The sequence below is a fragment of the Heptranchias perlo genome, chromosome 18 (genome assembly GCF_035084215.1).
Source record: "Heptranchias perlo isolate sHepPer1 chromosome 18, sHepPer1.hap1, whole genome shotgun sequence".
NCBI lineage: Eukaryota > Metazoa > Chordata > Chondrichthyes > Hexanchiformes > Hexanchidae > Heptranchias > Heptranchias perlo.
The window spans coordinates 44,738,238-44,764,723 of NC_090342.1; positions in this window are offsets into that span (position 1 = coordinate 44,738,238).

The window sequence follows — 26,486 nt, forward strand, 5'->3', positions numbered from 1 at the left end:
CATCCACACCCGCCACCCACATTGAGGAAGGCGAGGGCGAGGAGGAGGAGGAGGAGGCGGAGGAGGAGGAGGCGGAGGAGGAGGCGGAGGAGGAGGACGCGCCCGAGGATGTTGGACGACCCATGCGCCGAGCCGCGACTCACCGGGATGGTCGCCGGGCCAGGGACGCACTCATACGTCAACGGTTCTCCTAGAGTCAGACACTGCGAGGCGCTCGCATCTCCTCACCTGCACATGCGAGCGGCCATACCAGCCCCCTCCACTGAAGAGTGCTGCCAGTAATCCTGCACCCACAGCAGTGTGCCCAATGGGTGGCAGCAGGTGTTCGCCGTCATGATGGCCTCCACGGAACGCAACTATTGCACAAGCCGCGGAAGAATGGACGAGAGGTGGCAGGAGTGGTGAGAATAGACTATTTAATATCTGGAATGTGACATCATTTAAGAAACAAAGTACAAAATAATAAACACCCTGGTGTATTCCCTTTGTGATTATAAGGCCTTTGGAATTCTTCTCCGGGAACCCCTACGTGGTGCTACCCCTGTGGCTCCAGCAGAGGTAGTGGCAGGTTGCTCGTCTTCTTGCCTTGACCGGGTAGATGCTTTTGGCGGACGGCCCCTGGGTTTCGGTGCCCGTGAGGGCACCTCCACAGACTGCTCCTCCTGCACCGGGGCAGGGGCAGACTCGGCCACCTGGAGAGGAGGCACCATTGCGGGTGCTGGTTGAGAGGTGGGCGACGGGTGGGACGTGGGGACGCCTTGAGAGGCGTCCCCGCTTCCATGTCCCCGGTCACCATCATCCCTCTCTTGGCCTCGGCCCGCATCACCCCTTCCACCCTGCTGGACGGCAGTTTGGATGGCATGTGTGAGGCCTTGCAAGGCCACCCCTAGTGTATCCCTCAGCCTGTTGGTGGCGTCGGAATGTTGCTCACCCTGAATCCGTACAGACGTTGTCAGGGCCTGCAAGGACTCGAAGTGGAGCTGTGCGTGACGCTCGAGGGAGGCCAGCCTGTCCTCCACCGCAGACAGTCCCGCACCTACCCGCGACACTGTGTCGCCGGTACCCTCCTGTACCTGCGCCACCAATGCCCACATGCAGGAGGTGGACTCCTCCATCGCCTGCGCTATTGTGGACAATGCGCGCGGCACCTCTGCCAGCACCTCAGCAATTAGCTGGTGGCCCTCGACGACTCTCCTTTTCTCTGGTGGCCCCCTGGGTTCAGCATCTGGGTCCGGCTGAGCAGAGCCTGGAGATGAGTGCTCCCTCCGTCGTGGACCCTCCGCGGCTGCCCCTGCCACCAGGGTCTGCTCATGCTCACTCGTGCGCAGTGACTCACCAAGTGCTACCCCAACTAGTTGGCGAGGGGGACCCACCGAGGTGCGTGTCTCTGCGCTGGTGGATGGTTGGCTCTGATGTGACGATGCACCCTCAGAGACCGCCATGTCCTCTGAGGAATCGCCCTCCACGCTCGCTTGATCCAAAGACGGACCTGCAAGAGAACAGAGGGCACTTTGAGGCATGTGGACCAACTTGACAGTGCGCCTGATGGCAGGTGATGATACGGTCACTCGCGATCATGGGTGTTGAGTGTCAGCTTTCCCTTACCGGCCGTTTCGGCAGCGACACACTCGCCATCGGCCACCGACAGGCAATGTCGCGTGCGGGCGAGGTCGAGCGCCTCCACCTCTGCGTCGGTGAGCTCCACCACTTGCGGCGGCCCACCTCCGGTGCGTGCCCTTTCGCGGTTGTTCTTGCTCCTCTTCTCCTGTGAAGGCAAAACACAGATGTGTGAGTGGGTGCGTCTTGCATCGTGAGACGCATCGAGCATCGGTGTGGTTGGGTTGAGCGTGGCGCGGAACGGATGGGAGGAAGTGTGGGCCACGTGCCCATCCCATTGCATGGGGATTGGGGTGTGTGGTAGTGTTCGGGTGGGGTCAGGGACGGTGGGTACTTGCGTGCACGGCGAGGATGGTGAATGAGTGGCTGTGAGGATTGCTGATGGAGCGCAGTGGTGGCTGTGCAGGAGGGGGTTGTGATCTGCTTGGCGTGATGGTGGGGACGGGTTGTGGGAGGGTGCGTTGGTGTACTCACCTTGCCAGACCTAGTCAGGTCATTGAAGCGCTTGCGGCACTGCTCCCAAGTCCTTGGGGTGTTGCCCCTGCTGCTCACCTCCGCCGCCACCTCTGCCCATGCCTTCCTGGTTGCGGCGGCAGGGAACTTGCGCCCATCCTCAGGGAAGAGTGTTTCCCTCCTCCTCCTCACGCCCTCCAGCATCAGCTGCAGTGCCAGATCTGAAAAACGGGGCGCAGCCTTTCCCCTTTGCTGAGCCATCGTCTCAAACCGCTTGCTTGTAGCAGGAGGGGCTTTGGGAGACTGCCCCTTTAACTGGAGCTCCTACATCGCGTCGACGGTACTGCGCATGCGCAGCCGGCCGGCACGCAGCTGGGGAGCGCAGAACCCGGAAGCAGGCCTTAATGGGTCCAATTATCCCGCGATCACGTGGGGGACGCACACAATTACCCGTCCGCGTTTTCCACGCTCCCGGAGGACCACCCGCTGGGAACCCGCAGGCCTGCTAAATTCGAGCCCATGATATTTCTGAAAGATCATTTTGCAGGTGTTAAAAGTCTTGATTGAATTGATAGGTATTTAAAAACAGCAACTGCCACCAATAATTAGTGTTCTGTTCTCTGAAGTAGGGCAGATTATGACAAAACTATTAAATTAGGCACACCCCATCAAAATTTCTGTAACCCAAATCACAGGTAGATGGGTAAATTGGATGGGAGCAAAGCTATGGTTAAAAGCCATAATTTGGTTCTCCATAGCAAATTAAATATGACCAAACGGTCATTCTAATACATTGTTACCCAATATTTTAGACAGAATTGTAAACAGCTGGAATACATACCAGTGTTAGATCCTAACTCAGGATGAATGTCTTCATCATCCTAGGCACTGAAATCTAAGTCACATTATAGAACAAATATATCAGAAATATATTTAATAGGTGTTCAAAATTATGAAGGGTTTTGATAGAGTAAATAAGAAGAAACTGGCAGAATGGTCGGTACCAGAGGACACAGATTTAAGATAATTGGCAAAAGAACCAGCAGGGAGATGAGGGGAAATGTTTTTACACAGCAAGTTGTTATGATCTGGAAAGCACTGCCTGAAAGGGTGGTGGAAGCAGATTCAGTAGTAACTTTCAAAAGGGAATTAGATATATACTTGAAAAGGAAAAAAAGTGCAGGAGTATGGGGAAAGAGTAGGGGAGTGGGACTAATTGGATAGCACTTTCAAAGAGCTGGCACAGCACTTTGGGCTGAATGGCCTCCTTCTTTGCTGTATGGCCTCCTTCTTTGCTGTATGATTCTATGATCAGACAATAAAGAGGTCCATCCTGGAGCTCCCCTATAGATGTTTCGGCAACTTTCTTCTCCATAGGGACATTTCCATAACAGAACAGGTACAGTGGTATTCTCCTTGCCCAGGATGTGACACGGCACACAAGAACATTCCAAATTCACCCACTGGATCTCAACTAGCCTGCATTTTTAAAGTCAGAACAGTTCTTGTTACAGAGCAGAGCTTTCCAATTTGTAATTCTCAATAGTCAATGGTCCTTTGAGCTGAACATTTATTTGCCTGCAGCATCTAATTGCTGTTTGAAAATCTTTAAAATGATATCAACAGTGGACCTGCAATGTAAGACAGTTTGATGCAAAGGCCACCTACATCCACTATAGATGAGAAGCAAGAACATTTGTTGCAAAGAACTAATGCAAAACATAGTAAATGCTTAGCTCACATTTTATGCACACCCTTAAGTGTTTTTGGATCTATTGACATTCTTGGCCTCTGTTCTATCATCGCAAATAGAACTTGCACATGTCCTACATCGTTTCAGTCCAGTGGCAGGGGAGCCAATCAATCAAAGTGCTCTGTCCTGGATGGTGTTGAGCAGCTGCACCCATCCAAGCAAGGGGTGAGTATTCTGTGACACCCCTGACTTGAGCTTTATAGATGGTAGAGAGACTTTGAGGGGTCAAAAGATGAGCCACTCATTGCAGAGTACCCAGCCTCTTGCCTTGCTCTTGTTTTGTTATGGCTGATCCAGTTAAGCATCTGGTCAATGGTGATCCCACAAGATGGTGATGGTGGAGCATCACTTGGTTACGATATTGCTATTACATGGCATGTACAGCACAGAAACAGGCCATTCAGCCCAACAGGTCCAGGCCGGTGTTTATGCTCACACAAGCCTCCTCCCACCCTTCTTCTTCTAGCCCCATCAACATATCCTTCTATTCCTTTCTCCCTCATGTGTTTATCTACCTTCCCCTTAAATGCATCTATGCTGGTCGCCTCAACTACTCCTTGTAGTAGTGAGTTCCACATTCCAACCACTCTCTGGGTAAAGAAGTTTCTCCTGAATTCCCTATTGGATTTATTAATGACTTGCTTATATTTATGGTCCTTAGTTTTGGTCTCCCCCACAAGTGGAAACATCTTCTCGATGTCTACCCTATCAAGCCCTTTCATAATCTTAAAGACCTCTATCAGGTCATCCCCTCAGTCTTTTCTTTTCTAGAGAAAACAGCCCCAGTCTGTTCAATCTTCTCTGATGGGCATAACCTCTCAATTCTGATATCATCCTAGTAAATCTTTCCTGCACCTTCTCCAATGCCTCTATATCATTTTTATAATATGGAGCCCAGAACTGTTCACAATACTCCAAGTGTGGTCTAACCAAGTTTGACATAACTATGTATGGTACTTGTATTTTGTTAACTGAACACTCAATGGCTGCCCTGATAAGAGTAAGCACATTGTAGCAATTACACGCTAAAGTCTTGTCTTATATTGCTTTGTTATTCTTTGATGGAATGTTCTGGAGGGACTGGGAATAAAAGCAACTAATTATTACCACACCAATTTGAGCATTTATTCGGACGTAACAGATGTTGCTGTTGAAGGGTGGGGGAAGTGGTTGGGCTTCCCTTGTTGTAGATGATCCAAACCTGCTCTCAGGTTTTGTCTTAAATTTGCACTTTCCAGCAGGGCTCATCGGACACGAATCAAAAGCTAGAACTCTTGATGATTTCTCCCCTCCGTACCCTGGAACACTGAAGCCTACTGTAACCAGCCCACTACTGGGATCAGATTACCCTCTTCTGAGCCTCAGTCTTAAGCTCTAATCATTAAATAATGTGGGGAGTATCATATCCTGAAAATGTCTGCAAAAATGTGCCCAAAAATTCACTCACTTTGTTTCCTCTGATCCAACTGGCAAAATCCTCAGCCATTTGCATCTTTGTCTTTGAAGAATACAAGTGCAATTGGCATCTGTGATCTCTGCTGGATGTGTTTCTATAGCAGCCTAATTGATGTGACATGCAGTTATTTAATTAGTTAATTCATTCATTGGCTTCTTGCGATTCTTTTCCAACAAGAGGAATCTAAACCTTTCGTAGCAAAGCGGCATACAGCATTTTTAATTTGAAATAAAAGATACTTCGACCAGCTGGTATTTTGGTTTTAAAAATAAAAGGTCAGTGAGAACTCAGATTATTCCTGAGTATGTGTTTTTTTTTGGAATAAAATACAATTTGAAATTAAGATTTTTGATAACCCCGAGGGGGGTTATTCATCCCTGTTGCTTCAGTCTCCATCTTTGTGTGCATATGTATCTTCTGTCGATTTGAATTGCTCCCACAGAAGCAGCAATTGTCTTGTTTGGCTGACTGCCGTCGTGCTGACTGAAGATTTATTCTATGGATTGTAGCACAGCTGTCCGAGGTCAGAGGAGACTCTTGTACTATTAAACCTCACAAGCAACAAAAGCTTTCTTTGACACCTGTGCATTACACTTCACTGGCAAGCAAACACATTGAAATCGCTGACAGGAAATTAAACCCTGGACAGACGCAGACAGGCTGACTCAGGTGAGTCATGTGACAACACTCCACTGGAGAATCAAGATCTTCTTTAGCACCTGTCCCATTTCCTGATCCAAATTGATTGGACTCATCTTAATGTACTGTTAACGGTATGTTGCAATTAGAGCAAGATTTAACATTTTTTTAAAATTCACTTCTTGTTTTCCCAGACTATTTTTAAACTTGAAAGGGTATTGCTCATCTCGTACATTTTAAACAATTATGAGCATTCAAGCTCCCTACAGTGAACGTTTCTCACTGAAAAAATAACCCCAGTAAAATTAAAGATAAAACAAAACTCAGAGACAAATGGTGAAATGTTCCAGGCTCTGCCAGAACCTTGGTATATTATACGAAAGTCAGGGAAAAGTGACACAGATGATTCTAGAATTGAAAGCTTCATGCTTTCAAGAGAAACTGACAAAATGCAATTTATCATCACGAAAAAAAGAAAATTTAGCAGGAACATAGTCCTGGTTTTTAAACGGAAAAAACTTGTACATTTATATGTACATTAACACATACAGTACAGGCAAAGTAGTCTACATTCAAATGGGGCTTTTCACATCCTCAGAATGTCCCATTGTGCTTTATAGCCAATGAATTACTTTTGAAATGGTATGTAGGCAAATGTAGCAGCCACTTTGTGCAAAAGGTCCCACAAAAAGTAATGCAATAAATGAGTATTTTGTGGTATTGGTTACGGGATAAATGTTGGCCACTGGGACAACACCCCTTCTCCTCTTCAAATAGTGCCATGGGATCTTTTTTATTCCCCTAAGCAGGCAGGTGGGATTTCAGTTCAACGTCTCATCTGAAAGACAGCACCTCTGACAGTGCAGCGCTCCTTCAGTACTGCACTGAAGTGCCAGCCTAGGTTATGTGCTCATGTTTCTGGAATGGGGTTTGAACCCACGATTTCTGACTCAGAGGTGGGTGTGCTACCACTGAGCCAAGATAACAATGAAAGGAATGGGTAGTGTGAACGTAAGCAGGTCATTTAACTTCAAATGGGATTGCAGAACCAAAAGCCACAGAACAAACCTGGCACAGGTGTGGACACAGATTACAATTCATATCCAAAAAAAGTTAGTGTTGCATTGAACACTTCTTGAATAAAGGAACTAGGTGAACATATGGTCAAGAATTGGACTGAAATTTATACGGCTAAGCATTGATCACAAGATAGACACAGATGAGGAACGAGAGTCTAGCTCATCCATCCATAAACAATTCATAGTCCCCACATCACAACTGTTTGTTCAATGATTTCATGGTGTTCCCCTCCACTATTATACATGGAAGCCCATTCCAAGTGTTAATCATTCTTTGTGTGAAGACTACGCCCCCGATATCAGTCCTAAATTTTCCTTTTACTATTTGAATCTGAGCTCTATTCTTACTCTTAAATACTCTGGATAGCCTCATATTCAAGTCCTGCTGATACCTTGAAATATATTGTTTGTAAAATGCAATCAATCAGCATTGAATAATGTGGGTGTTAGTAGTTTGAGATCCTTGAAATTCTCCTCAATTGTCTTTGGTAGTGAGGGAAGGTTAGGAACAAATCTCCCAAAGCTTCAATTTGTTTTGCCTGTGATTGTCAGCCTCAATAGATTGTGGAGGAGAGTCTTTTGTAGATTGTCAATCAGAAGCAACAAGTTTGGTGGGCTAAAGTAGCCTTTTCTCATTCTATACTTTATGTTTATATGGTGAAAATGTCATTTGAATCAGACAGTATTGTGGTTGGTATTTTGAATAAATTTACCTACCAGGTGCCATTTTCTTTTTCACTCAGTTCAGCTGGAACTCGGCCAGAAGATAAAGGGTGACTAGGGTGGCTCACATGCCAGGTTTAACACATAATCAGAGGTTAGCAACTCTATAATTAGCACTGTGTATCTGGCTTGATCTAACTGAGCCTAAAAACAATAGTGCCTCAGCACCAGGCTTTCAAGGACAATGTTGATTTCACTATAGTGGGTTTGGATTGTCAACAAAAAAAACAAGTGCAATTATGTAATTATTTCAAGCCCTTTTTATTTTAAAAGTTTAGAAATAAGACCGTGTTAAGAAAGTATTGGCAATCACTAAAATTACTCATTGGCAGTTACTACAGGAAATTTTCCTTACTCCCTGACTGAAGTTTGCATCAGCTACTAGTGCAAATAATATTCTCTGGCCAACGTAATATAGTATTAACAACTTGCACGGCAACTCAACTGAAAGTACCAAAAGTGCTATCTCATCATTAAATGGGATGGTCAATCTTGGTTAGAGCACTTTTCGCATAAAGTACTTCCCTCAAATGACTGCACTTCAAAAGTAATTCACTGTATGTGATGCACTTGGGGCATCCTGAGAGATGTGTTAAACACTGTATAAATGCAAGTGGTTAATTTCTTACCAATTGGTTCTATTTGTATTGCAATTGTAGCAGGGATAGCATTCATGGGTGAAGGATGTCAGTCCCAATGTGAAAGAACAGGAAGGAAGGAAAGAAAGAAAGCAAACAAGAACAGACAGACTTGTATTTATATACCGCCTTTCACAACCTCAGGATGTCCCAAAGCACCTTACAGCTAATTAAGTACTTTTGAAGTGTAGTCACTGTTGTAATGTGGGGAAACGTGGCAGCAAGCTCCCACAAACAGCAAAAAAATAAATGAACAGTCCATCTGTTTTAGGTGTTGGTTTGAGGGATAAATATTGACCAGGACATCAGGGAGAACTCCCCTCCTCTTCTTTCGAATAGTGCCATGGGATCTTTTACATTAACCTGAGAGGGCAGACGGAGCCTTGGTCTAACATCTCATCTGATAGACTCTCAGTACTGTACTGGAGTGTCAACCTAGATTATGTGCTGAAGTCTCTGGAGCGGGGCTTGAACCCACAACCTTCTGACTTTGAGGCAAGAATGCTACATCTGAACAGAGACAGACCCATCTTAAGCATCATCCAAGCTGGTCTTTACAGGTTGGGAGACGCAATATGGGGCTGGTTTAGAACTGAAACGGGCGAATTCAAACCAAGGAAAATACTCATCTGTTCCCTATTTCAGCTTAAGTCCAGTATTTTCAATCAATAAAGGCAGAATATTTGCTACCACCTGTCACCTCTTGTTGTGAATTAAGAGGTCAAAAAAGACATTTTTACAGCCACACAATTTTTATTTTTGTATTTACATATAATATGTAAAGAAATACAAAGTGACAGGCTGAGAGGTTGAAAAATGACGATATTCAGGTATCTTTCAAGTGAAATGATGTTTGCAGTGTTGAAAGATAAATGTGTCATATTATCCCAGCAGATAGCGTGTGCAATGAGCCTGAATTACTGAAAAAAGTATCTTTTTGTCAGCTTCAATAATTCATTTTCATTCCGACGTTAATTAATGAAGGAGGAGACTTTGTAACGGGGTGTGCAGTAGTTACTGCTGATACGCCAAATTAGTCAGGCTTCCTGAAGACCTAATTATTCTCAGTTTCAGAATTTTCACTACCCTTCCTTGCAAGACATTTTATTTTCTTCCCCCTCTTTAGGTCTTCAAGCACCAATTCTAATCAAGTTGGCAACCAAGTGGCCTTTGCCTGGGCTCTCTTCCAATGACACATTGATCTGGCACTAGGAGGTGTGTGAGTGTGGCTCAGTCTGATGTACCTGCCAATCTTTCCTTCCATCCTTTGTGGAGATGCCTGACCTCCTCTAATGATATAACTGACGTTGGGAGCCTGGTGAGTAAGGGATGTAAGTAATCACCCAAGTCCTGCCAATTGACCCAACAGTGCGTTGGAGCATCACTAATCCATCAGTATCTGAACTCTGAAGCTAATGAAATCATCATCATCAACAACAACAACAACAACAACAACAACAACTCGCATTTATATAGCACCTTTAACGTAGTAAAACGTTCCCCAGGCACTTCACAGGAGGGATTATCAAACAAAATTTGACACCGAGCCACATAAGGAGATTCTAGGACAGGTGACCAAAAGCTTAGTCAAAGAGATAGGTTTTAAGGAACTTGTTAAAGAAGGCGAGAGAGGTAGCGAGGCTTAGGGGTTTAGGGAGGGAATTCCAGAGCTTAGGGCCTAGGCGGCTGAAAGCACGGCTGACAATGGTGGAGGGATGAAAATCGGGGATGCGCAAGAGGCCAGAATTGGAGGAGCGCAGAGATCTCGGAGGGTTGGAGGAGGTTACAAGATCTAGAAGGATATTGTTCTCTGTTCACTACTTGCAGTGAAAAACAACAAGTGTAAAGTGTTCCCAGCTTTATACTAACGTTTACTGTTTTAGTGAAAAGAAAGAGAATAATATACCTACTAATTCCATTAACTGCTATTTAATAAATGTGTTTATAATTGCGATTTGGAGCATGAATCAATTTGAACGTTTAAACCTCACATTTCAGGGCGATTGGTTTAAATTTTCTTGGTGCTTTACACTTGCAGACTTGATTTTTAGGATTTGGACTTTAAGAGTATTTTAGCTGAGTGACTCCAAGTTCATCCATAATGATGTTAAAAGAACATTTCACATCATTTATCAATAGTTAGAGCAAGTGATTTATTATCACTCAGATCTGCTCAGAAATCAGCATCTTCGCTGCCTCTGGGACATCTTATGTAAAAGTACAGTACTTGACCAATAAATCGCACTACATGTGGTGCAAGTTCAGACATTTTCGTGATGTCGTGCTCTATCTATAGTTGATCTATTAATTGTCTCCTGACAGATAGAAGGGATTAGGAGCTATGGAAACCTTGAAGAAAGTGGTTTACATTTTGCTATTTGTTTTAAATTAAATCACCAATGCATACACACTTTGGCACAATATCTAAATCTTTTGAGAAATAAGTCTTTAAGTTTATACCAACGATGGCATTCATTATTCTTCATGGTTCCTCGGCCTCTCAGTATATCAACACTGAATTATACGGGTTCTTTTTTTCTCTCCACAGTAAAATTCTGAATAATTCGCTTAAGTCCTTGCCTGCTGTTAACAAAGGCAGAGCTGCCCACAGGTAACGTTACCTGGTGAGGACATTTATTTTTATTGTCTGAATTCTTCCTGAAGGCTTAATGGAAAGGGAAGCTCATTGATGTCATCCTTTCAGTGCTATTTTATAGGGTCCAAATTTCAATCTGTCATCAAGCCTTATTTCACTGAATGACATCATGCTCTCTTCGGGCCTACAAAAGTGCAATTCAATTCTAATTTCTAGGAATGCACAACGTCGGACAGTGTGTTAGTTTTGGTAGCAGGAAAGGTCATATTAAAGAATCTATTTTACGTTCAGGACTCCATTTTGTATTTAAAAGACAGCTTTTGCAGACAGCTTCTGTTGAAACAGCCAGTATTGGGAAAACGTCAACAATAAGCTTGGACTGCCAAGGCCCCTTACGAGGTTGCCACCATTAAAGATAGTTTTCTGATTCTTTGTTTTTTTGACCTTTTGGTGGATAAATCTATTTGTTTGGAAACTATATATTTACCTTTTCTATGCATAAGGCCCACTATAGCTTATACCACTGAGACAACAACTCTGTGGAATGATGAGCTAATAGCAGTTGATGTAACCAAGGTTAAAGGCCGTAGAAGTGACATGAGGTAATAACGTTTGGCTGAGGGTACATTTGCCTACCATTGTCACGGGAAGTTAGGAAGAGCGAGGGTTGGCCACTTGGCTACTGAGCTCAGCAACTGTAACGGGAAGTCTTCCGCAGCCTTCGCATCACTACGTATGTTGTCTGTGAGTATCATTTCCTCTAATAAATCTATTAGTACAAGACTCTGCGTCTAGAACTCACATGCCTAGCACTGTGGCAGTGTCCTAGGCTGAAGCACCTTCAGCTGCTTCATCAATGACCTTCCCTCCATCATAAGGTCAGAAATGGGGATACTTGCTGATGATTGTAAAGTGTTCAGTTCCATTCGCAACCCCTCAGATAATGAAGCAGTCCGAGCCCGCATGCAGCAAGACCTGGACAGCATCCAGGCTTGGGCTGATAAGTGGCAAGTAACATTTGCGCCAGACAAGTGCCAGGCAATGACCATCTCCAACAAGAGAGAGTCTAACCATCTCCCTTTGACATTCAACGGCATTACCATCGCCGAATCCCCCACCATTAACATCCTGGGGGTCACCATTGACCAGAAACTTAACTGGACCAGCCACAAATACTGTGGCTACAAAAGCAGGTCAGAGACTGGGTATTCTGCGGCAAGTGACTCACCTCCTGACTCCCCAAAGCCTTTCCACCATCAACAAGGCACAAGTCAGGACTATGATGGAATACTCTGCACTTGCCCGGATGAGTGCAGCTCCAACACTCAAGAAGCCGGCGCACCGTGGCTGCAGCATGTACCATCTATAGGATGCACTGCAGCAATTTGCCAAGGCTTCTTCGACAGCACCTCCCAAACTCGCGACCTCTACCACCTAGAAGGACAAGGGCAGCAGACACATGGGAACAACACAACCTGCACGTTCCCCTCCAAGTCACACACCATCCCGACTTGGAAATATATCGCCGTTCCTTCATCGTCGCTGGGTCAAATTCCTGAAACTCCCTACCAAAGAGCACTGTGGGAGAACCTTCACTACACGGACTGCAGTGGTTCAAGAAGGCGGCTCACCACCACCTTCTCAAGGGCAATTAGAGATGGGCAATAAATACGGGCCTTGCCAGTGACGCCCACATCCCATGAACGAATGAAAAAAAAGACAACAGCTCCAATCATGTTTCTCTATTGTATTCACCAACAAGAGGGATAATCTCCAATATCGTATAATCATAGAATGTTTCTGCACAGAATCAGAGCATTTAGCCCATTAAATCTGTGCTAGTGTTTTTCTCCATATGAGCCCCTGGTTTAATGTTTCCTTTTCACGTCCCATACTCTTTATTATTCCTTTTTTTAAATAATTATCTTTGTGGAAGAGAATTATTCTAACCACCCTCTATGTAAACAAATTTCTTCTAACCTCTCCTCAAATTTGTTTTGTGATTATGTTAACTTTATGTCCTCTCCATACATCTTGCCAACCAGTGCAATTTACCTCATCATAACCTTTTATAATGTTGACAGTCTCTGTCAGCTTGCCCTTTAACCTTGTCAACTTCTCAAGCCTCTCTTCATAACTGTAATCCTTTCCTCATCCCTGGTAACATTCCAGTGAACAGACACTGCACCTTTTCCACTATACCCTTCTTGTAACTGTGGGGAGGGGTTGATCTGCATGCAACACTCAGCTTAAGGTCATACATAAGTTCAGCATTATCTCCTTACTTTTGTAATTTATGTCTCTAGATACAAAACCCAGGACTCCATTTGCGTATTTTTAATGGCCTAATACATTTGCTCCGTAACTTTTAACGACCTGTGAATCTGTACACCAAGGTCGTTCTGCTCCTCCATTTAAATATATTACCATTTATTTTCATTCCTCATTCTTATTTACAAAATGTTTTACTTCGCATTTTTTTCCATTAAAAAGCATCTGCTACCTATCCGCCCATTCTACTGGCCTATGTCCTCTGACAGTCTCTTACAGGCCTCAGCCCTCATTTCCTAAATCCATATCATTTATATACAAGGGAATCTCCTATGGCCTTGCTCACGGTTACTCAAAAGAAATGGTATGAGTTTTACCTGTTGTAGCAGGTTCTGAGAGTTGACAGCATCAGCTCTGGAGGAAGTAAGAATAGCAAGCATTACCATTACTGTTTCTGCATAACCCACTGATAATAATGTACTGAGGGCATGACAGCATCACCAACTCAAACATTTTAACAATATTATGGATAAGAGCAGCCCCTTTGGAACACGACTCATATCTGTCCAGTCCTCCCTTTATCCTACCCTATGCTTTCTATTCTCCAATCATCTCTATGTGGAGACATGTGGTAAACACAAAATTTGTCTGTTTGATCTAAATTATCTAGGTTAGAAATTAACAAATGTTCTCTGGACCTGGTAACTGATCTAGACTCCAGGATGTTTCATTATAAAGCCTGCCAAACAACACGAAACAGCAGAAGAGACCAGGGACATCCCTGCAAGTTGTCCTTCTATGATATTATGGCTTTGAAGTAACTCTTGTAATGGCTACCATGCTGGGAAAAATCCATGCAATGGATGGAAATCCATTTTAAGCCTATTTGGCTCAAACTCTACTGCCAAACATACCAACTTTTCCATGTCTAATGACATCTCTATGTTACAACATTGCATGCTAAAATTAAACTCACAAATCTTCGATTAGCATATAAAAATCTTCTGCCTTCCTTGCGATCAATGCATAGCAGGGAGGGTAAAATGCTGACCAAATTGGAGGCCAGCACTTTACAATCTGCCTTCAGAAAAGTGGCAAGACCATACCTTCCACAGTGGGTTGGGCCTTTTCCTTCCTTTGAGAAAAAAGCAGAATGGTCAGCAAGATCGGACAATACTTACATTGATCAGCATGCTTCTGCAGTCTCAGGTTGACAGGTGCAATCAAAGGAACAAGCTCTCTGTAACATGCATCCAGACACCATTTGCTTTTGAACCAGGTAATGATCTGATTGAGCTTTAAGACTTAGCTCAACTCCACAGGATGGCTGCAGAAGCTTCTTTACCTTTTATTGCTTTAACTTTCAAGGAGTGGTTTAGTCCACATTAGTCCAAATTAGCCTTTGGTAAACTAATTTTCCCCCTTTAAGTCCAACAGAACTTGACTCCAATGGCTATATATAAAGTACAGGTAAACAGCAAACATGTTCTTATTGTTTGGAAGGAGAGTTTTGTCCAACTTACTATTATGGTTAAACTTGCAACCAGATACAATAAATTTTCTGCTTACCCTGGAAACGTCTTCTCTCTACATGGACAATTAAAATAAAGAACCTCATCACTTTTTTTTCTGGCAGTTCTTCTTTGTTAAAGACTACAGATACATATTTTTAAACTGGCTTAACATTTTACAGGCAGTTTAATAAAATATATAATTAAAATCAGCTGACCACAGGAGCTCCTCAGCATGCTTATTGTAGACAAGCTGCTAGGACCCCCCGCTTCCCCCATCCCATAAAATCAAGCAAATAGCTGCCCGATGAATGCCTGAATATTTACACTCACAAGGGGAAACAGCACCTGTCTAAACAAATAATTGTAACATTCTATTTAACAAGGAAGCCAGTTTGCTTCACTCCATCACAGCTATACCATGCAGTTCCCTTCCACCACTACATATGACTGGAAGAACTTTTATCTTGCAACTTTTTATTTTTGCATTATGTTATTTACACAAGTCATGTTCAAATATTGCTTTAAACAATTCCAAACATTTGGTTGCTTTTTCTCAAAATGGATATTTATGTCAATAACCTCACAAATATAGACAAATCTTTTTTTAAAAGTCGATGTTTTAGAGGCCTGCTATTGACCAGGTAATGCAGTGTGCATGTAAGTACATGTAAAATTATTCTCAAATTCAATTTTAAAAAATTTAATGGAATGAGAAAACTGCGAGGGAAAAAAGAACTATTGGAGCTGAGGAATATAATTTTTTTTAAAATAAAACAATGAATTGTCAGCTTGTTACCTCGTTCTTATTAGATTTGAATTTAGGTTTTTTATTAATTTGACCTCGGTTGCTGCATGAGGAAAGTGCTGAGTGGATACAAATAGCTACACCAGGGGACACGCAAAAGGTATAGCTGTTCTTATACAGCTCCAGTAACTGACTTTACAGCAGCCTAGGCCGGTGTTTTGAAACAGGATGTCCTCCTTCTTGGCACAAGGCACAGAGTGGGGTAGAAACTAGCAGGGAGAAAATAATAATTTACAAAGCAAAGAAGGAAGCTAAAATGGTGCCTCTCTCTATCTATAGCTCCCATATATAGGGGTAAATTTTAACCCCAGGAATGGGTGGGTTGGGGGTGGGTGGGAGGTTAAAATGACAACTTTTTGGAGCGGGACTGCAAGAGATAGAGAGTAAGATGAAGCAGAAAAAAGGGGCATATGACAGATGTCAGGATGATAACACAAGTGAGAACCAGGCTGAATACAGAAAGTTCAGCGGGGAAGTGAAAAAGGAAATAAGAGGGGCAAAGAGAGAGTATGAGAATAGACTGGCAGCAAACATATAAGGGAATCCAAAAGTCTTCTATAGGCATGTAAACAGTAAACAGGTAATAAGAGGAGGGGTGGGGCCGATCATGGACAAAAAGGAGATCTACTCATGGAGGCAGAGGGCATGGCTGAGGTACTAAATGAGAACTTTGCATCTGACTTTACCAAGGAAGAAGATGCTGCCAGGGTCTCAGTAAAGGAAGATGTAATTGAGATACTGGATGGGCTAAGAATTGATAAAGAGGAGGTACTAGAAAGGCTGGCTGTAATTAAAGTAGATAAGGCACCCGGTCCGGATGGGATGCATCCTAGGTTGCTGAGGGAAGCAAGGGTGGAAATTGCAGAGGTACTGGCCATAATCTTCCAAACATCCGTAGATAAGCAGATGATGCCAGAGGACTGGAGAATTGCAAATGTTACATCCTTGTTCAAAAAAGGGTGTAAGGATAAACCCAGCAACTACAGGCCAGTCAGTTTAAACCCAGTGGTGGGAAAACTTTTAGAAATGATAATCCGAGACAGAATTAGCAGTCACTTGGACAAGTGTGGATTGATTATGGAAAGCAAGCATGGATTTGTTAAAGACAAATCACGTTTAACTAACTTGGTAGAGTTTTTTGATGAGGTAACAGAGAGGGTAGATGAGGGCAATGCAGTTGATGTGGTGTATATGGACTTTCAAAAGGCGTTTGATAAAGTGCCACATAATAGGCTTGTCAGCAAGATTGAAGCCCATGGAATAAAGGGGGCAGCAGCAGCATGGATACAAAATTGGCTGAGTAACAGGAAACAGAGAGTAGTGATGAACGGTTGTTTTTCGAACTGGAGGGAGGTGTACAGTGGTGTTCCCCAGGGGTCAGTACTAGGACCACTGCTTTTCTTGATATATATTAATGACTTGGGCTTGCATGTACAGGGCACAATTTCCAAATTTGCAGATGACACAAAACTTGGAAGTATGTTGAACAGTGAGAAGGATAGTGATAGACTTCAAGAGGATATAGACAGGCTAGTGAAATGGGCGGACACGTGGCAGATGAAATTTAATGCAGAGAAATACAAAGTGATACATTTTGGTAGGAAGAACGAGGAGAGGCAATATAAACTGGAGGGCACAATTCTAAAAGGGGTACAGGAACAGAGAGATCTGGGGGTTAATGTGCACAAATCATTGAAAGTGGCAGGGCAGGATGAGAAAGAGGTTAAAAAAGCATACAGGATCCTGGGCTTTATAAATAGAGGCATAGGCCCCAATATTAGCAAGGAGGCGGGATGGCAGTGGTGGGGGTGGGGGGTGATTGGACGTGTGGGTAACTCGCCCAATAAAAAATGTCCATTTTCCACGCGATCGCAAGTCAATTGGAGCCACTTAACGTGGCTTCTGGATTTGCCGTCTGAAAGCTGCGCAGCGGGCAGACTGCGCACCCGCATGCTGTCAGCTGGAGGAGCTCTATTTAAAGGGGCAGTCCTCCAATGGCTGCTCCTGGAGCAAACACCCACACACCACAATGGAGCAGCACAGAGGCAAGGCTGCTCTAAGATTCAGCAATGCCTGACTCTAGGTGCTACTGGATGGGATGAGGAGGAGGAGGGATCTGTTTTACCCAGTGGACAGGAGGAAGTGCCCTGCCTCTGCCACCAAGAAGGCCTGGCTCAAGGTGGCAGAGGAGATCACCAGCCACAGCAACATCTCCCGCACCTGGATCCAGTGCAGGAAGTGTTTCAATAACCTAACTAGGTCAGCCAAAGTGAGCACACTTACTCATTCTCCTACACTCCGTCTTCCACATCACAGCCCCCACCCCCCCAACTCATTCTGAACTGCCAACACTACTCTATCACATCACTCCCCACACCCACTTAAGGCTCATCCTCAACTTATCTGCACTTCCTCAGCACTTCCTCACCTCCCCATTACTCACCCCACCACTACCACTCAACCCAACCTTCCTACAATGTCATGGCTCTGTCTCATACTCACCCTCTGATGCACCTTTTTCACGGTCAGCCTCACCCAACCTGCCACTACCTGTGCTGCATTCATCAGTTGGCCAGGTCCCATCACTCACTCACATGTCTGTACTTTCTCCCCTTATAGGAGAAGAGAGCCCAGAATGCATGGGAGAGGGCGAGGACCAGAGCGGGGGGCCGCAACAAATCGCTGTCCTCACGGACACAGAGCACGAGGCGCTGGAGCTCAGCCGAAGCCTCAAGTGCCTGTCCGTCGGGGATGCCAAGACTGGCACCTGACAAACATCTGGTGACATAATTTTAACATTCAGCACACACAATATGAATTGATGTTAACATGCCTTGCCATCTTCAGCACTTCAGTATGCTCATCGCAACATGACACATCTGTGATCATGCTTAATATTGCCTTCTGTTCTCTTACAGAGTCTTCAGCGACCAATGTGACGGCAGAGGGCAATTCCTCAGAGGACCTGCCGGCCTCTGAGGGTGCACCATCACATCTGAGTGAGCCATCCACCAGCACAGATACTCACACCTCGGTGGGTCCTAGTCTTCAGTTAGTTAGGTTGGCATCTGATGAGTCACCACACACATGTAAGCACGAGCAGACACTGGTGGCAGAGGCAGCTATGGAGAGTCCGCGTTGGTGGGCGCACTCCTCTCCAGCCTCTGCTCAGCTGGACGCAGATTCTGAATCCTGAGGGCCATCCTTTAAAAGTAGCACATTTGCGAGGTGCTGGAACAGGTGCCATGCGCACTCTCCACAATAGCCCAGCGGATGGAGGAGTCCAACTCCTGCATGAGTGAAATGGTGGCACAGGTGAGGGAGGGAATCTCTGAGACAGTGTCACAGGGACGTGAAAAATTCTCTGAGATACTGTCACAGGGATGTGAGTAACTCTCTGAGATGTCAGATGACACTGTCACAGGTAAGTGCAGGAATGTCTGCGATGGAGGGAAGGCTATCCTCCATTGAGCTTCAAGCACGGCTGACAAATGAGTCCATTCAGGCCCTGACAACGGCCGTTCGGACTCACAGTGAACAACATTCTGCCGCCTTAAACAGGCAGGCAGATACACTAGCACTGGCCTTACAAAGCTTCACACATGTCCTCCAAACTGTTTCCAGCAGATTGGTAGGAGTGATGTGGGCCTGGCCCAGGGGAGGGATGATGGCGAAAGGGGACATGGAAGTGGGGACGCCACTCAAAGCGCTCCCACGTCTCACCCCTTGCCCCCCTCTCAACCAGTACCCACAATGCTGCCTCCACTCCAGGTGGCCGAGTCTGCCCCTGCACAGGTGCAGGTGGAACAGTCTTTGGAGGGGCCCTCACAGGCACCAAAATCCAGACGGCGTAGGTCCAAAGCATCTAATCGGTCAAGGCATGAACAAGAGCAACCTGCCACTACTTCTGCTGCAGCCATAGGGGATGCACCATGTAGAAGTAGCCGGAAGAGAAAGGCGAAGGTTTTGTAAGCACGAAGGGGATGCACAAGGGTGTTTGATGGTTGGTCATGTTTTTTACTTATATTTGCTTTTTGTTAAACTCAAATTAAATATTATTATTGTCACCACGACTGCCACGTCTTGGCCAATCTTGACTGGCTTCTGTAATAGGGCCCTTTCATGAGGTTCACCGTGAACGGCGACACTTGATGCCACCCATTGGGTCACTCTACAGTGGGTGCATCTGTAGTTGCAGGACTGTTTTGTGCAGGGAGGAGTGGGGGTGGGGTTGCTGGTGTGGCCGCTGCTCTATCCAGGTGGTCTGAGGACTAGACTCTTCACACTGTCAGATGTTAGAAGAACCGTTCACATATCAGTGACTCCCTGGCCTCACGAGCAGCCAGGTGAGCCGCTGCTCTGCCCATAGGTTGCTCCTGCTCCTCCTCCTCCTCCACCTCCTCCTCCTCCTCCTCCTCAACGTGGGTAGCGGATGTAGATGGAGCCTCTTCAAGCGGTACCCCTCTATGTTGTGCCATGTTGTGCAGGAGACAACACACTACTATAATGTGTCCCACTCTGTCTGGTGCGTATTGAAGTGCTCCCCCAGAACGATCAAGGCACCTAAATCACATCTTGAGCAGTCCTATAGCATGCTCAATTGAGGACCTGGTGGCGATGTGGCTGTCGTTATAGCGACGCTGTTGTTCGGTGATGGGGTTCCTCAGAGGTGACATGAGCTACGTGTGCAGGGGGTATCCCTTGTCCATGAGGAGCCAGCCCTTAAGGGTGTTCGTTGCGTGGAAGAGGGGCGGGATGTTGGACTCCCGGAGGATGAAGGAATCGTGGCAGCTGCCAGGGAATCTGGCGCACACGTGAAGGAATCTCTTGCGGTGGTCACGAATGAGCTGAGTGTTGATGGAGTGATACCCCTTCCTGTTGATGAACAGTCCTGGCTTGTGTGGAGGTGCTTGTATATTTCTATATGGGTGCAATTGGTTACACCCTGCACCCGTGGGAAGCCAGCTACAGAGTGGAATCCCACTGCCCTCTCCGTCTGGCTGAGGTCGTCCATGGGGAAGTTGACGTATTGCGAGGCCCTGTGAAACAAGCCGTTGGTGACCTGCCTTATGCACTTGTGCGTAGACAACTGAGAGACCCCGGTGATGTCCCCGGTGGCACCCTGGAATGATCCGGAGGCAAAGAAATTGAGGGCAGTGGTGACTTTGACAGCAACAGGTAAGGAGATGCTGCTTGGCCCAGCTGGGAGCAGCTCGGCATGAAGGAGGCTGCAGATGTCTGTGACTACCTGGCTACTGACTCTGAGCCTCCGTATGCACTGCTCCTCAGAGAGGTCCAGGAAGCTGAGCCTCGGTCTGTAGACCCTGTGGCGAGGGTAGTGCCTCCTGATCCGTCGCTCTCTCTGTTGTTGCCCTCTGTGCTCTTGTGCAGGTGCCTGGGACGCCATGCCTGGCGAAGCTGGTGATGTTGTTCGTCCTCGGATGTAGTGGTGAATGCAGCCATGGCGCCCCCCCATCCTGACAGTGTGAGTTTGAGGGGGTCCGCAAAGTAGTTAAATATGTTTGAACAGCAGAATTTTGAGTGGAAAGTAAGAATTTGAGTGAAAACACAAAGATCTTGCAGCCAAAACTTTGCCTGAAGTGACAGAGTGCCCTGCTGCAATAAATGACGTTTTCTTCCCATCTGTCAAATAAGCATTTGCATCTCCCACTGGCTGTTGGCTGAAACATGTCTGTTGCAACAGGGAGTGTTTCCCACAGCACGGGAAACATGCTGAGGATGCTTCAAAATCGCAACCCTGCCAAAATGTGGAGACAATTAAGTACTTCAAGTACTTAAACTAGCTCAACAACTGTGTAAATGAACTTCCCGCCGGCTTTAATTGCCGGTGGGACTTCTGCATTCGGCAGGCACATGCACACCCAAACGCGTCAATGGGGAATCTGGAAGTCTGCGGGTTGGAGCCAGGCTCCGAATCCGCTCGGGATTTCTGCAATTTTTGGAGCCCCCCATCCCCAACGCACCAGTTACTTCACTCGAAAATCGAGCCCATAGAGTACAAAAGCAAGGAAGTCATGATGAACCTTTATAAAACACTGGTTCGATCACAACTGGAGTATTGTGTCCGGTTCTGGGCACCGCACTTTAGGAAAGATGTGAAGGCCTTAAAGAGGCCAGATGATTTCAGGGATGAGGAACTTTAGCTACATGGATAGACCGGAGAAGCTGGGGTTGTTCTCCTTGGAACAGAGAAGGTTGTGAGGAGATTTGATGGAGGTATTCAAAATCTTGAAGGGTCTAGACAGGATAGAGAGAAGCTGTTCCCATTGGCGGAAGGGTCAAGAACCAGAGGACATAGATTTAAGGTGATTGGCAAAAGAACCAAAGGTGACATGAGGAAAAACTTTTTTACACAGCGAGTGGTTAGGATCTGGAATGCACTGCCTGAGGGGGTGGTGGAGGCAGATTCAACCATGGCCTTCAAAAGGGAACTGGATAAGTACGTGAAAGGAAAAAAATTGCAGGGCTAAGGGGATAGGGCGGGGAAGTGGGACTAGTTGGATTGCTCTTGCATAGAGCTGGCACGGACTCGACGGGCCAAATGGCCTCCTTCCATGCTGTAACCTTTGTATGATTCTAAGGAGAACAACCCCAGCTTCTCCAGTCTATCCACGTAACTGAAGTCACTCATACCTGGAATCATTCCAGTAAATCTCTTCTGCACCCTCTCTAAGGCCTTCACATCTTTCCTAAAGTGCGGTGCCCGGAAATGCCCAGTTGTGGCCAAACCAGTGTTTTATAAAGGTTCAATATAACTTCCTTGCTTCCTTGCTTGTATCCATGAGGGGAGTGCCTTTATTGCACTGCTTGTGGGCCCAGAGGAGCAGGAGTGCTTCATCCAGGCTCAACAAGCTCACCTGGTCAACAGGAACCCCATGATCGGCCGACCCGTGCCCCCCCCACCCACCAATGGGGGACTGCGCCCCCCCCCGATGCTGGACACACCCCCCGCCCTGATGTTGTCGCTGGCTGACCCACCCACCCCAATCCCCACTGCTGGCTGGCCCCCCCAATCCCTGATGCTGCCTGACCCCCCCCCCCACTCCAACAAGATGTCGTCCACGTCCCCCACTCTGATGTTTTCCAAGCCCGAGGGTCTCTCCCTCCCAGATTTGCAGCTCCTTTCACAACCGACAGGCAGCCAACCTGTCAATCTGGCTGCCTGGTGCTTGGGAAGTCCAGAAGCTCAAATACTTCAATTGAGTTGCGATCGCAAATTGCGACGTACTTAATTCGCTTCTGGGTTCCCCACGCTAATATCTGCAGACGCGTCAGGTACCTGGCTCAGAGTAAAAATCATGCCCATGGTGTTCTGGCTAATGTTTATCCTCAACCAACACCTAAAAACAGATTATCTGGTCATTATCACATTGCTGATTGTGGGACCTTGCTGTGCACATATTGGTTGTTGTGTTTCCGACATTACAATAGTGACTACTCTTCAAAAGTACTTCATTTGCTGCAAATGGGAAGCCCTGAGGTCATGAAAGACGCTACATAAATGTAAGCCTTTCTTTTCTATAATCCACTGTCTGCATAAATGAGCTATGAGGTATACAGAGCATAATTTCAAAGTTTGCAGATGACACAAAACTCAGAAATGGAGTAAACAACGAAGAGGATAGTAACAGACTTCAGGAGGACATAGACAGACTGATGAAATGGGCAGACACATCTCAGATGAAATTTAATGCAGAGATTTAATGCAGAGAAATGTGAAGTGATACATTTTAGTAAGAAGAATGAGGAGAGGCAATATCAGCTAAATGGTACAATTTTAAATGGGGTGCAGGAACAGAGAGACTTGGGGGTGTATGCACACAAAACTTTGAAGGGGAGGTCAGGACAAGTTGAGAGGCTGTTAAAAAAGCATATGGGATCCTTGGCTTTATAAATTGAGGCATAGAGTACAAAAGCAAGGAAGTTATGCTAAACCTTTATGAAACACTGATTAGGCCCCAGCTGAAGTATGTGTCCAATTCTGGGCACCACACTTAGAGAGAGTGCAAGAGATTTACTAGAATGGTACCAAGGATGAGGGACTTCAGTTATGTGAAGAGACTGAAGAAGCTGGGGTTGTTCTCCTTACAGCAGAGAAGGTTAAGAGGAGATTTGTTAGAGGTGTTCAAAATCATGAAGGGTTTTGATAGAGTAAATAAGAAGAATCTGTTTTCAGTGGCAAAAGGGTCGGTAACCAGAGGACACAGATTTAAGGTAATCGGCAAAAGGGTAGAGGTGACATGAGGAAAACATTTTTTACGCAGCGAGTTGTTATGATCTGGAATACACTGCCTGAAAAGGTGGAGGAAGCAGATTCACCAGCAATCTTCAAAAGGGAAGTGGATAAATGCTTGAAGGGGAAAAATTTGCAGGGCTATGGGGAAAGAGCAGGGGTGTTGGATAGTTCTTCCAAAGAGCCAGCACAGGTACGAAGGGCCGAATGGCCTCCTTCTGTGCTGAATTAGTCTATGATATCAGTTCTCACATCAGTTCATTCATATTGCATTGAAAAAAATTACAATTGTAAAAAATTTCCATTTTTAAAAAATAAACTGTAGTTGCCATTACAATTACTTGGCTTTTTTAAGTTTAGATTTATAAAAGAAGTTACGGCTAAAGGGAAATTTGAGCCTCGGCAGAGAGCAACTGAGCTTGCGGCTTCTGAATTCTCTCAGGCTGCATTGACTGTTACACAGAGACCTCTGACATTTGAAAAAGTCACATTTATTTTAAGGACAGTGAAGTGGCAATACGACAACAGCCAGCACAAAAATTAATCTGCCTGTAAACTTGATGTGTTGACATTACCTTTAAATCAGCGGTTAAGTCACTTGTACCAGATCTAGAATCACTTGTAGGTCACGTTTTATGATAGACTACAGTTCTGGCAATTGGAATGTAATATCTGTTTTACAGCACAGACTCTACGGGCTTTACTTTCTTCCAAGTTCAAGGGAGATTTAAACATGAGTACACTGGTGAGTAAAACCATCAGAAAGTAAGTAGCGGTCCCTTTCTTCCATTTTTAATGCAGCTCACAGTTTTGTTCTCATATCGGAAACATGTTGATAGAACTGAGCCCAAATAAAAGAATTATACAGCACAGAAGGAGGCCATTCAGCCCACCGTGCCTGTGCCGGCTCTTTGAAAGAGCTATTCAATTAGTCCAGCTCCCCTGCTCTTTCCCCACAGCCCTGCAAATTTATCCTATTCAAATATTTATCCAATTTCCTTGTGACAGTTACCATTGAATCTGCTTCCACCACCCTTTCAGGCAGTGCACTCCAGATCATAACAACTCACTACATAAAAAAATTTCTAGGTTCTTTTGCTAATTATCTTAAATCTGTGTCATAGGAACATAGGAACAGGAGTAGGCCATTCAGCCCCTTGTGCCTGCTCCGCCATTTGATAAGATCATGGCTGATCTGTGATCTAACTCCATATACCTGCCTTTGGCCCATATCCCTTAATACCTTTGGTTGCCAAAAAGCTATCTATCTCACATTTAAATTTAGCAATTGAGCTAGTATCAATTGCCGTTTGCGGAAGAGAGTTCCAAACTTCTACCACCCTTTGTGTGTAGAAATGTTTTCTAATCTCACTCCTGAAAGGTCTGGCTCTAATTTTTAGACTGTGCCCCCTACTGTCCTTTGGTTATCGACCCTCCTGCCAGTAGAAACCTATCTATTCGATCAAAACCCCTCATAATTTTGTTTACTACTACTTGTTAAATTCTAATCTACAACGTACTTTTTTCACAATTTCTCAGCTCAGGCTAACAACATTTAGCCATGTACTCACCTTAAGGCCTGTGAGTTAGTAATGGGTGGATTCATGTACAGCCAGCACCCACCCACAAGCCACTGCCGTGGGAGGGGTTCACTGCACAAAGCTTCTCTTGTGCTCCAGAAATGATCATCAATAAAATATATTGGACAGATCTACAATTACAGAACTGCCAGTTGCTTTATCTTTTTAGTGGTACTTAACCGCCATGGGCCAGTTTGGTGTACTGTGGAACAAAAGAAGTTTTCTTGTCAGCACAATGAAAGAATGACTGACTATAATCGATATTCCAAGTAATGTAATTTTATTTAGTGAATGAGTGATTGTGGTGCAAGGGTTCAGTGTGTTTCTCTGTGGTTCTTTAAAGTGTCCCTTAGGATTTGTCCCCTTCAACACATTGCTTCTTCTATGCCTGAGTGCTCTACCAGATGAGGGAGTAGCAGTGGTGGATGATGAATAAGCCAGCTGGGATTCAAATGGTTCACTATTTACACATGTGATGTTGATTTGTCGTAAAAACCCAACTTGGTTCACTAATGTCCTTAAGGGAAGGAAACCTGCCGTCCTTACCCAGTCTGGCCTATATGTGACTCCAGTCACACTACAACGCAGTTGGCTCTTCAATGCCCTCTGAGGTGGTCTAGCAAGCCACTCAGTTTCCAGGGATGGGCAACAAATGCCAGCCTTGCCAGGGACGCCCACATCCCGCGAAAGAATTAAGTACCAATGGCGGCTCATTGAGTTCTGAGGTGATACCTGCAGTTACTTGTGCAGGGCAAAGCAATGGCGCAGAGCTGCCACGAACATGACAGTTCCTCAGCCACCATCCTTGTGTTTCTTCACACATGTCACTGCTGGTGACCATTACCTCAAAGGTCCGGAACTCTGTTGCATTGTATAACAGTGGGCTTCTACAGGGTCTTTAAATCCCTTCCTGATGGTTTGTAACTTGGAGCTGGTTTTGACTTCTTCAATTTGGACCACAAAGCATCTGCAACATTACTGCAAGTATTCACGAGAGATTCTCCTTGCTACGTATGAGACCCGTGTCCCTGAGGTTGCCACTGTAGTTGCTATTGGTGTTCTCTGCTCAATGGCAGACTACTACTACTAAATTCCCATCCACCAGCGA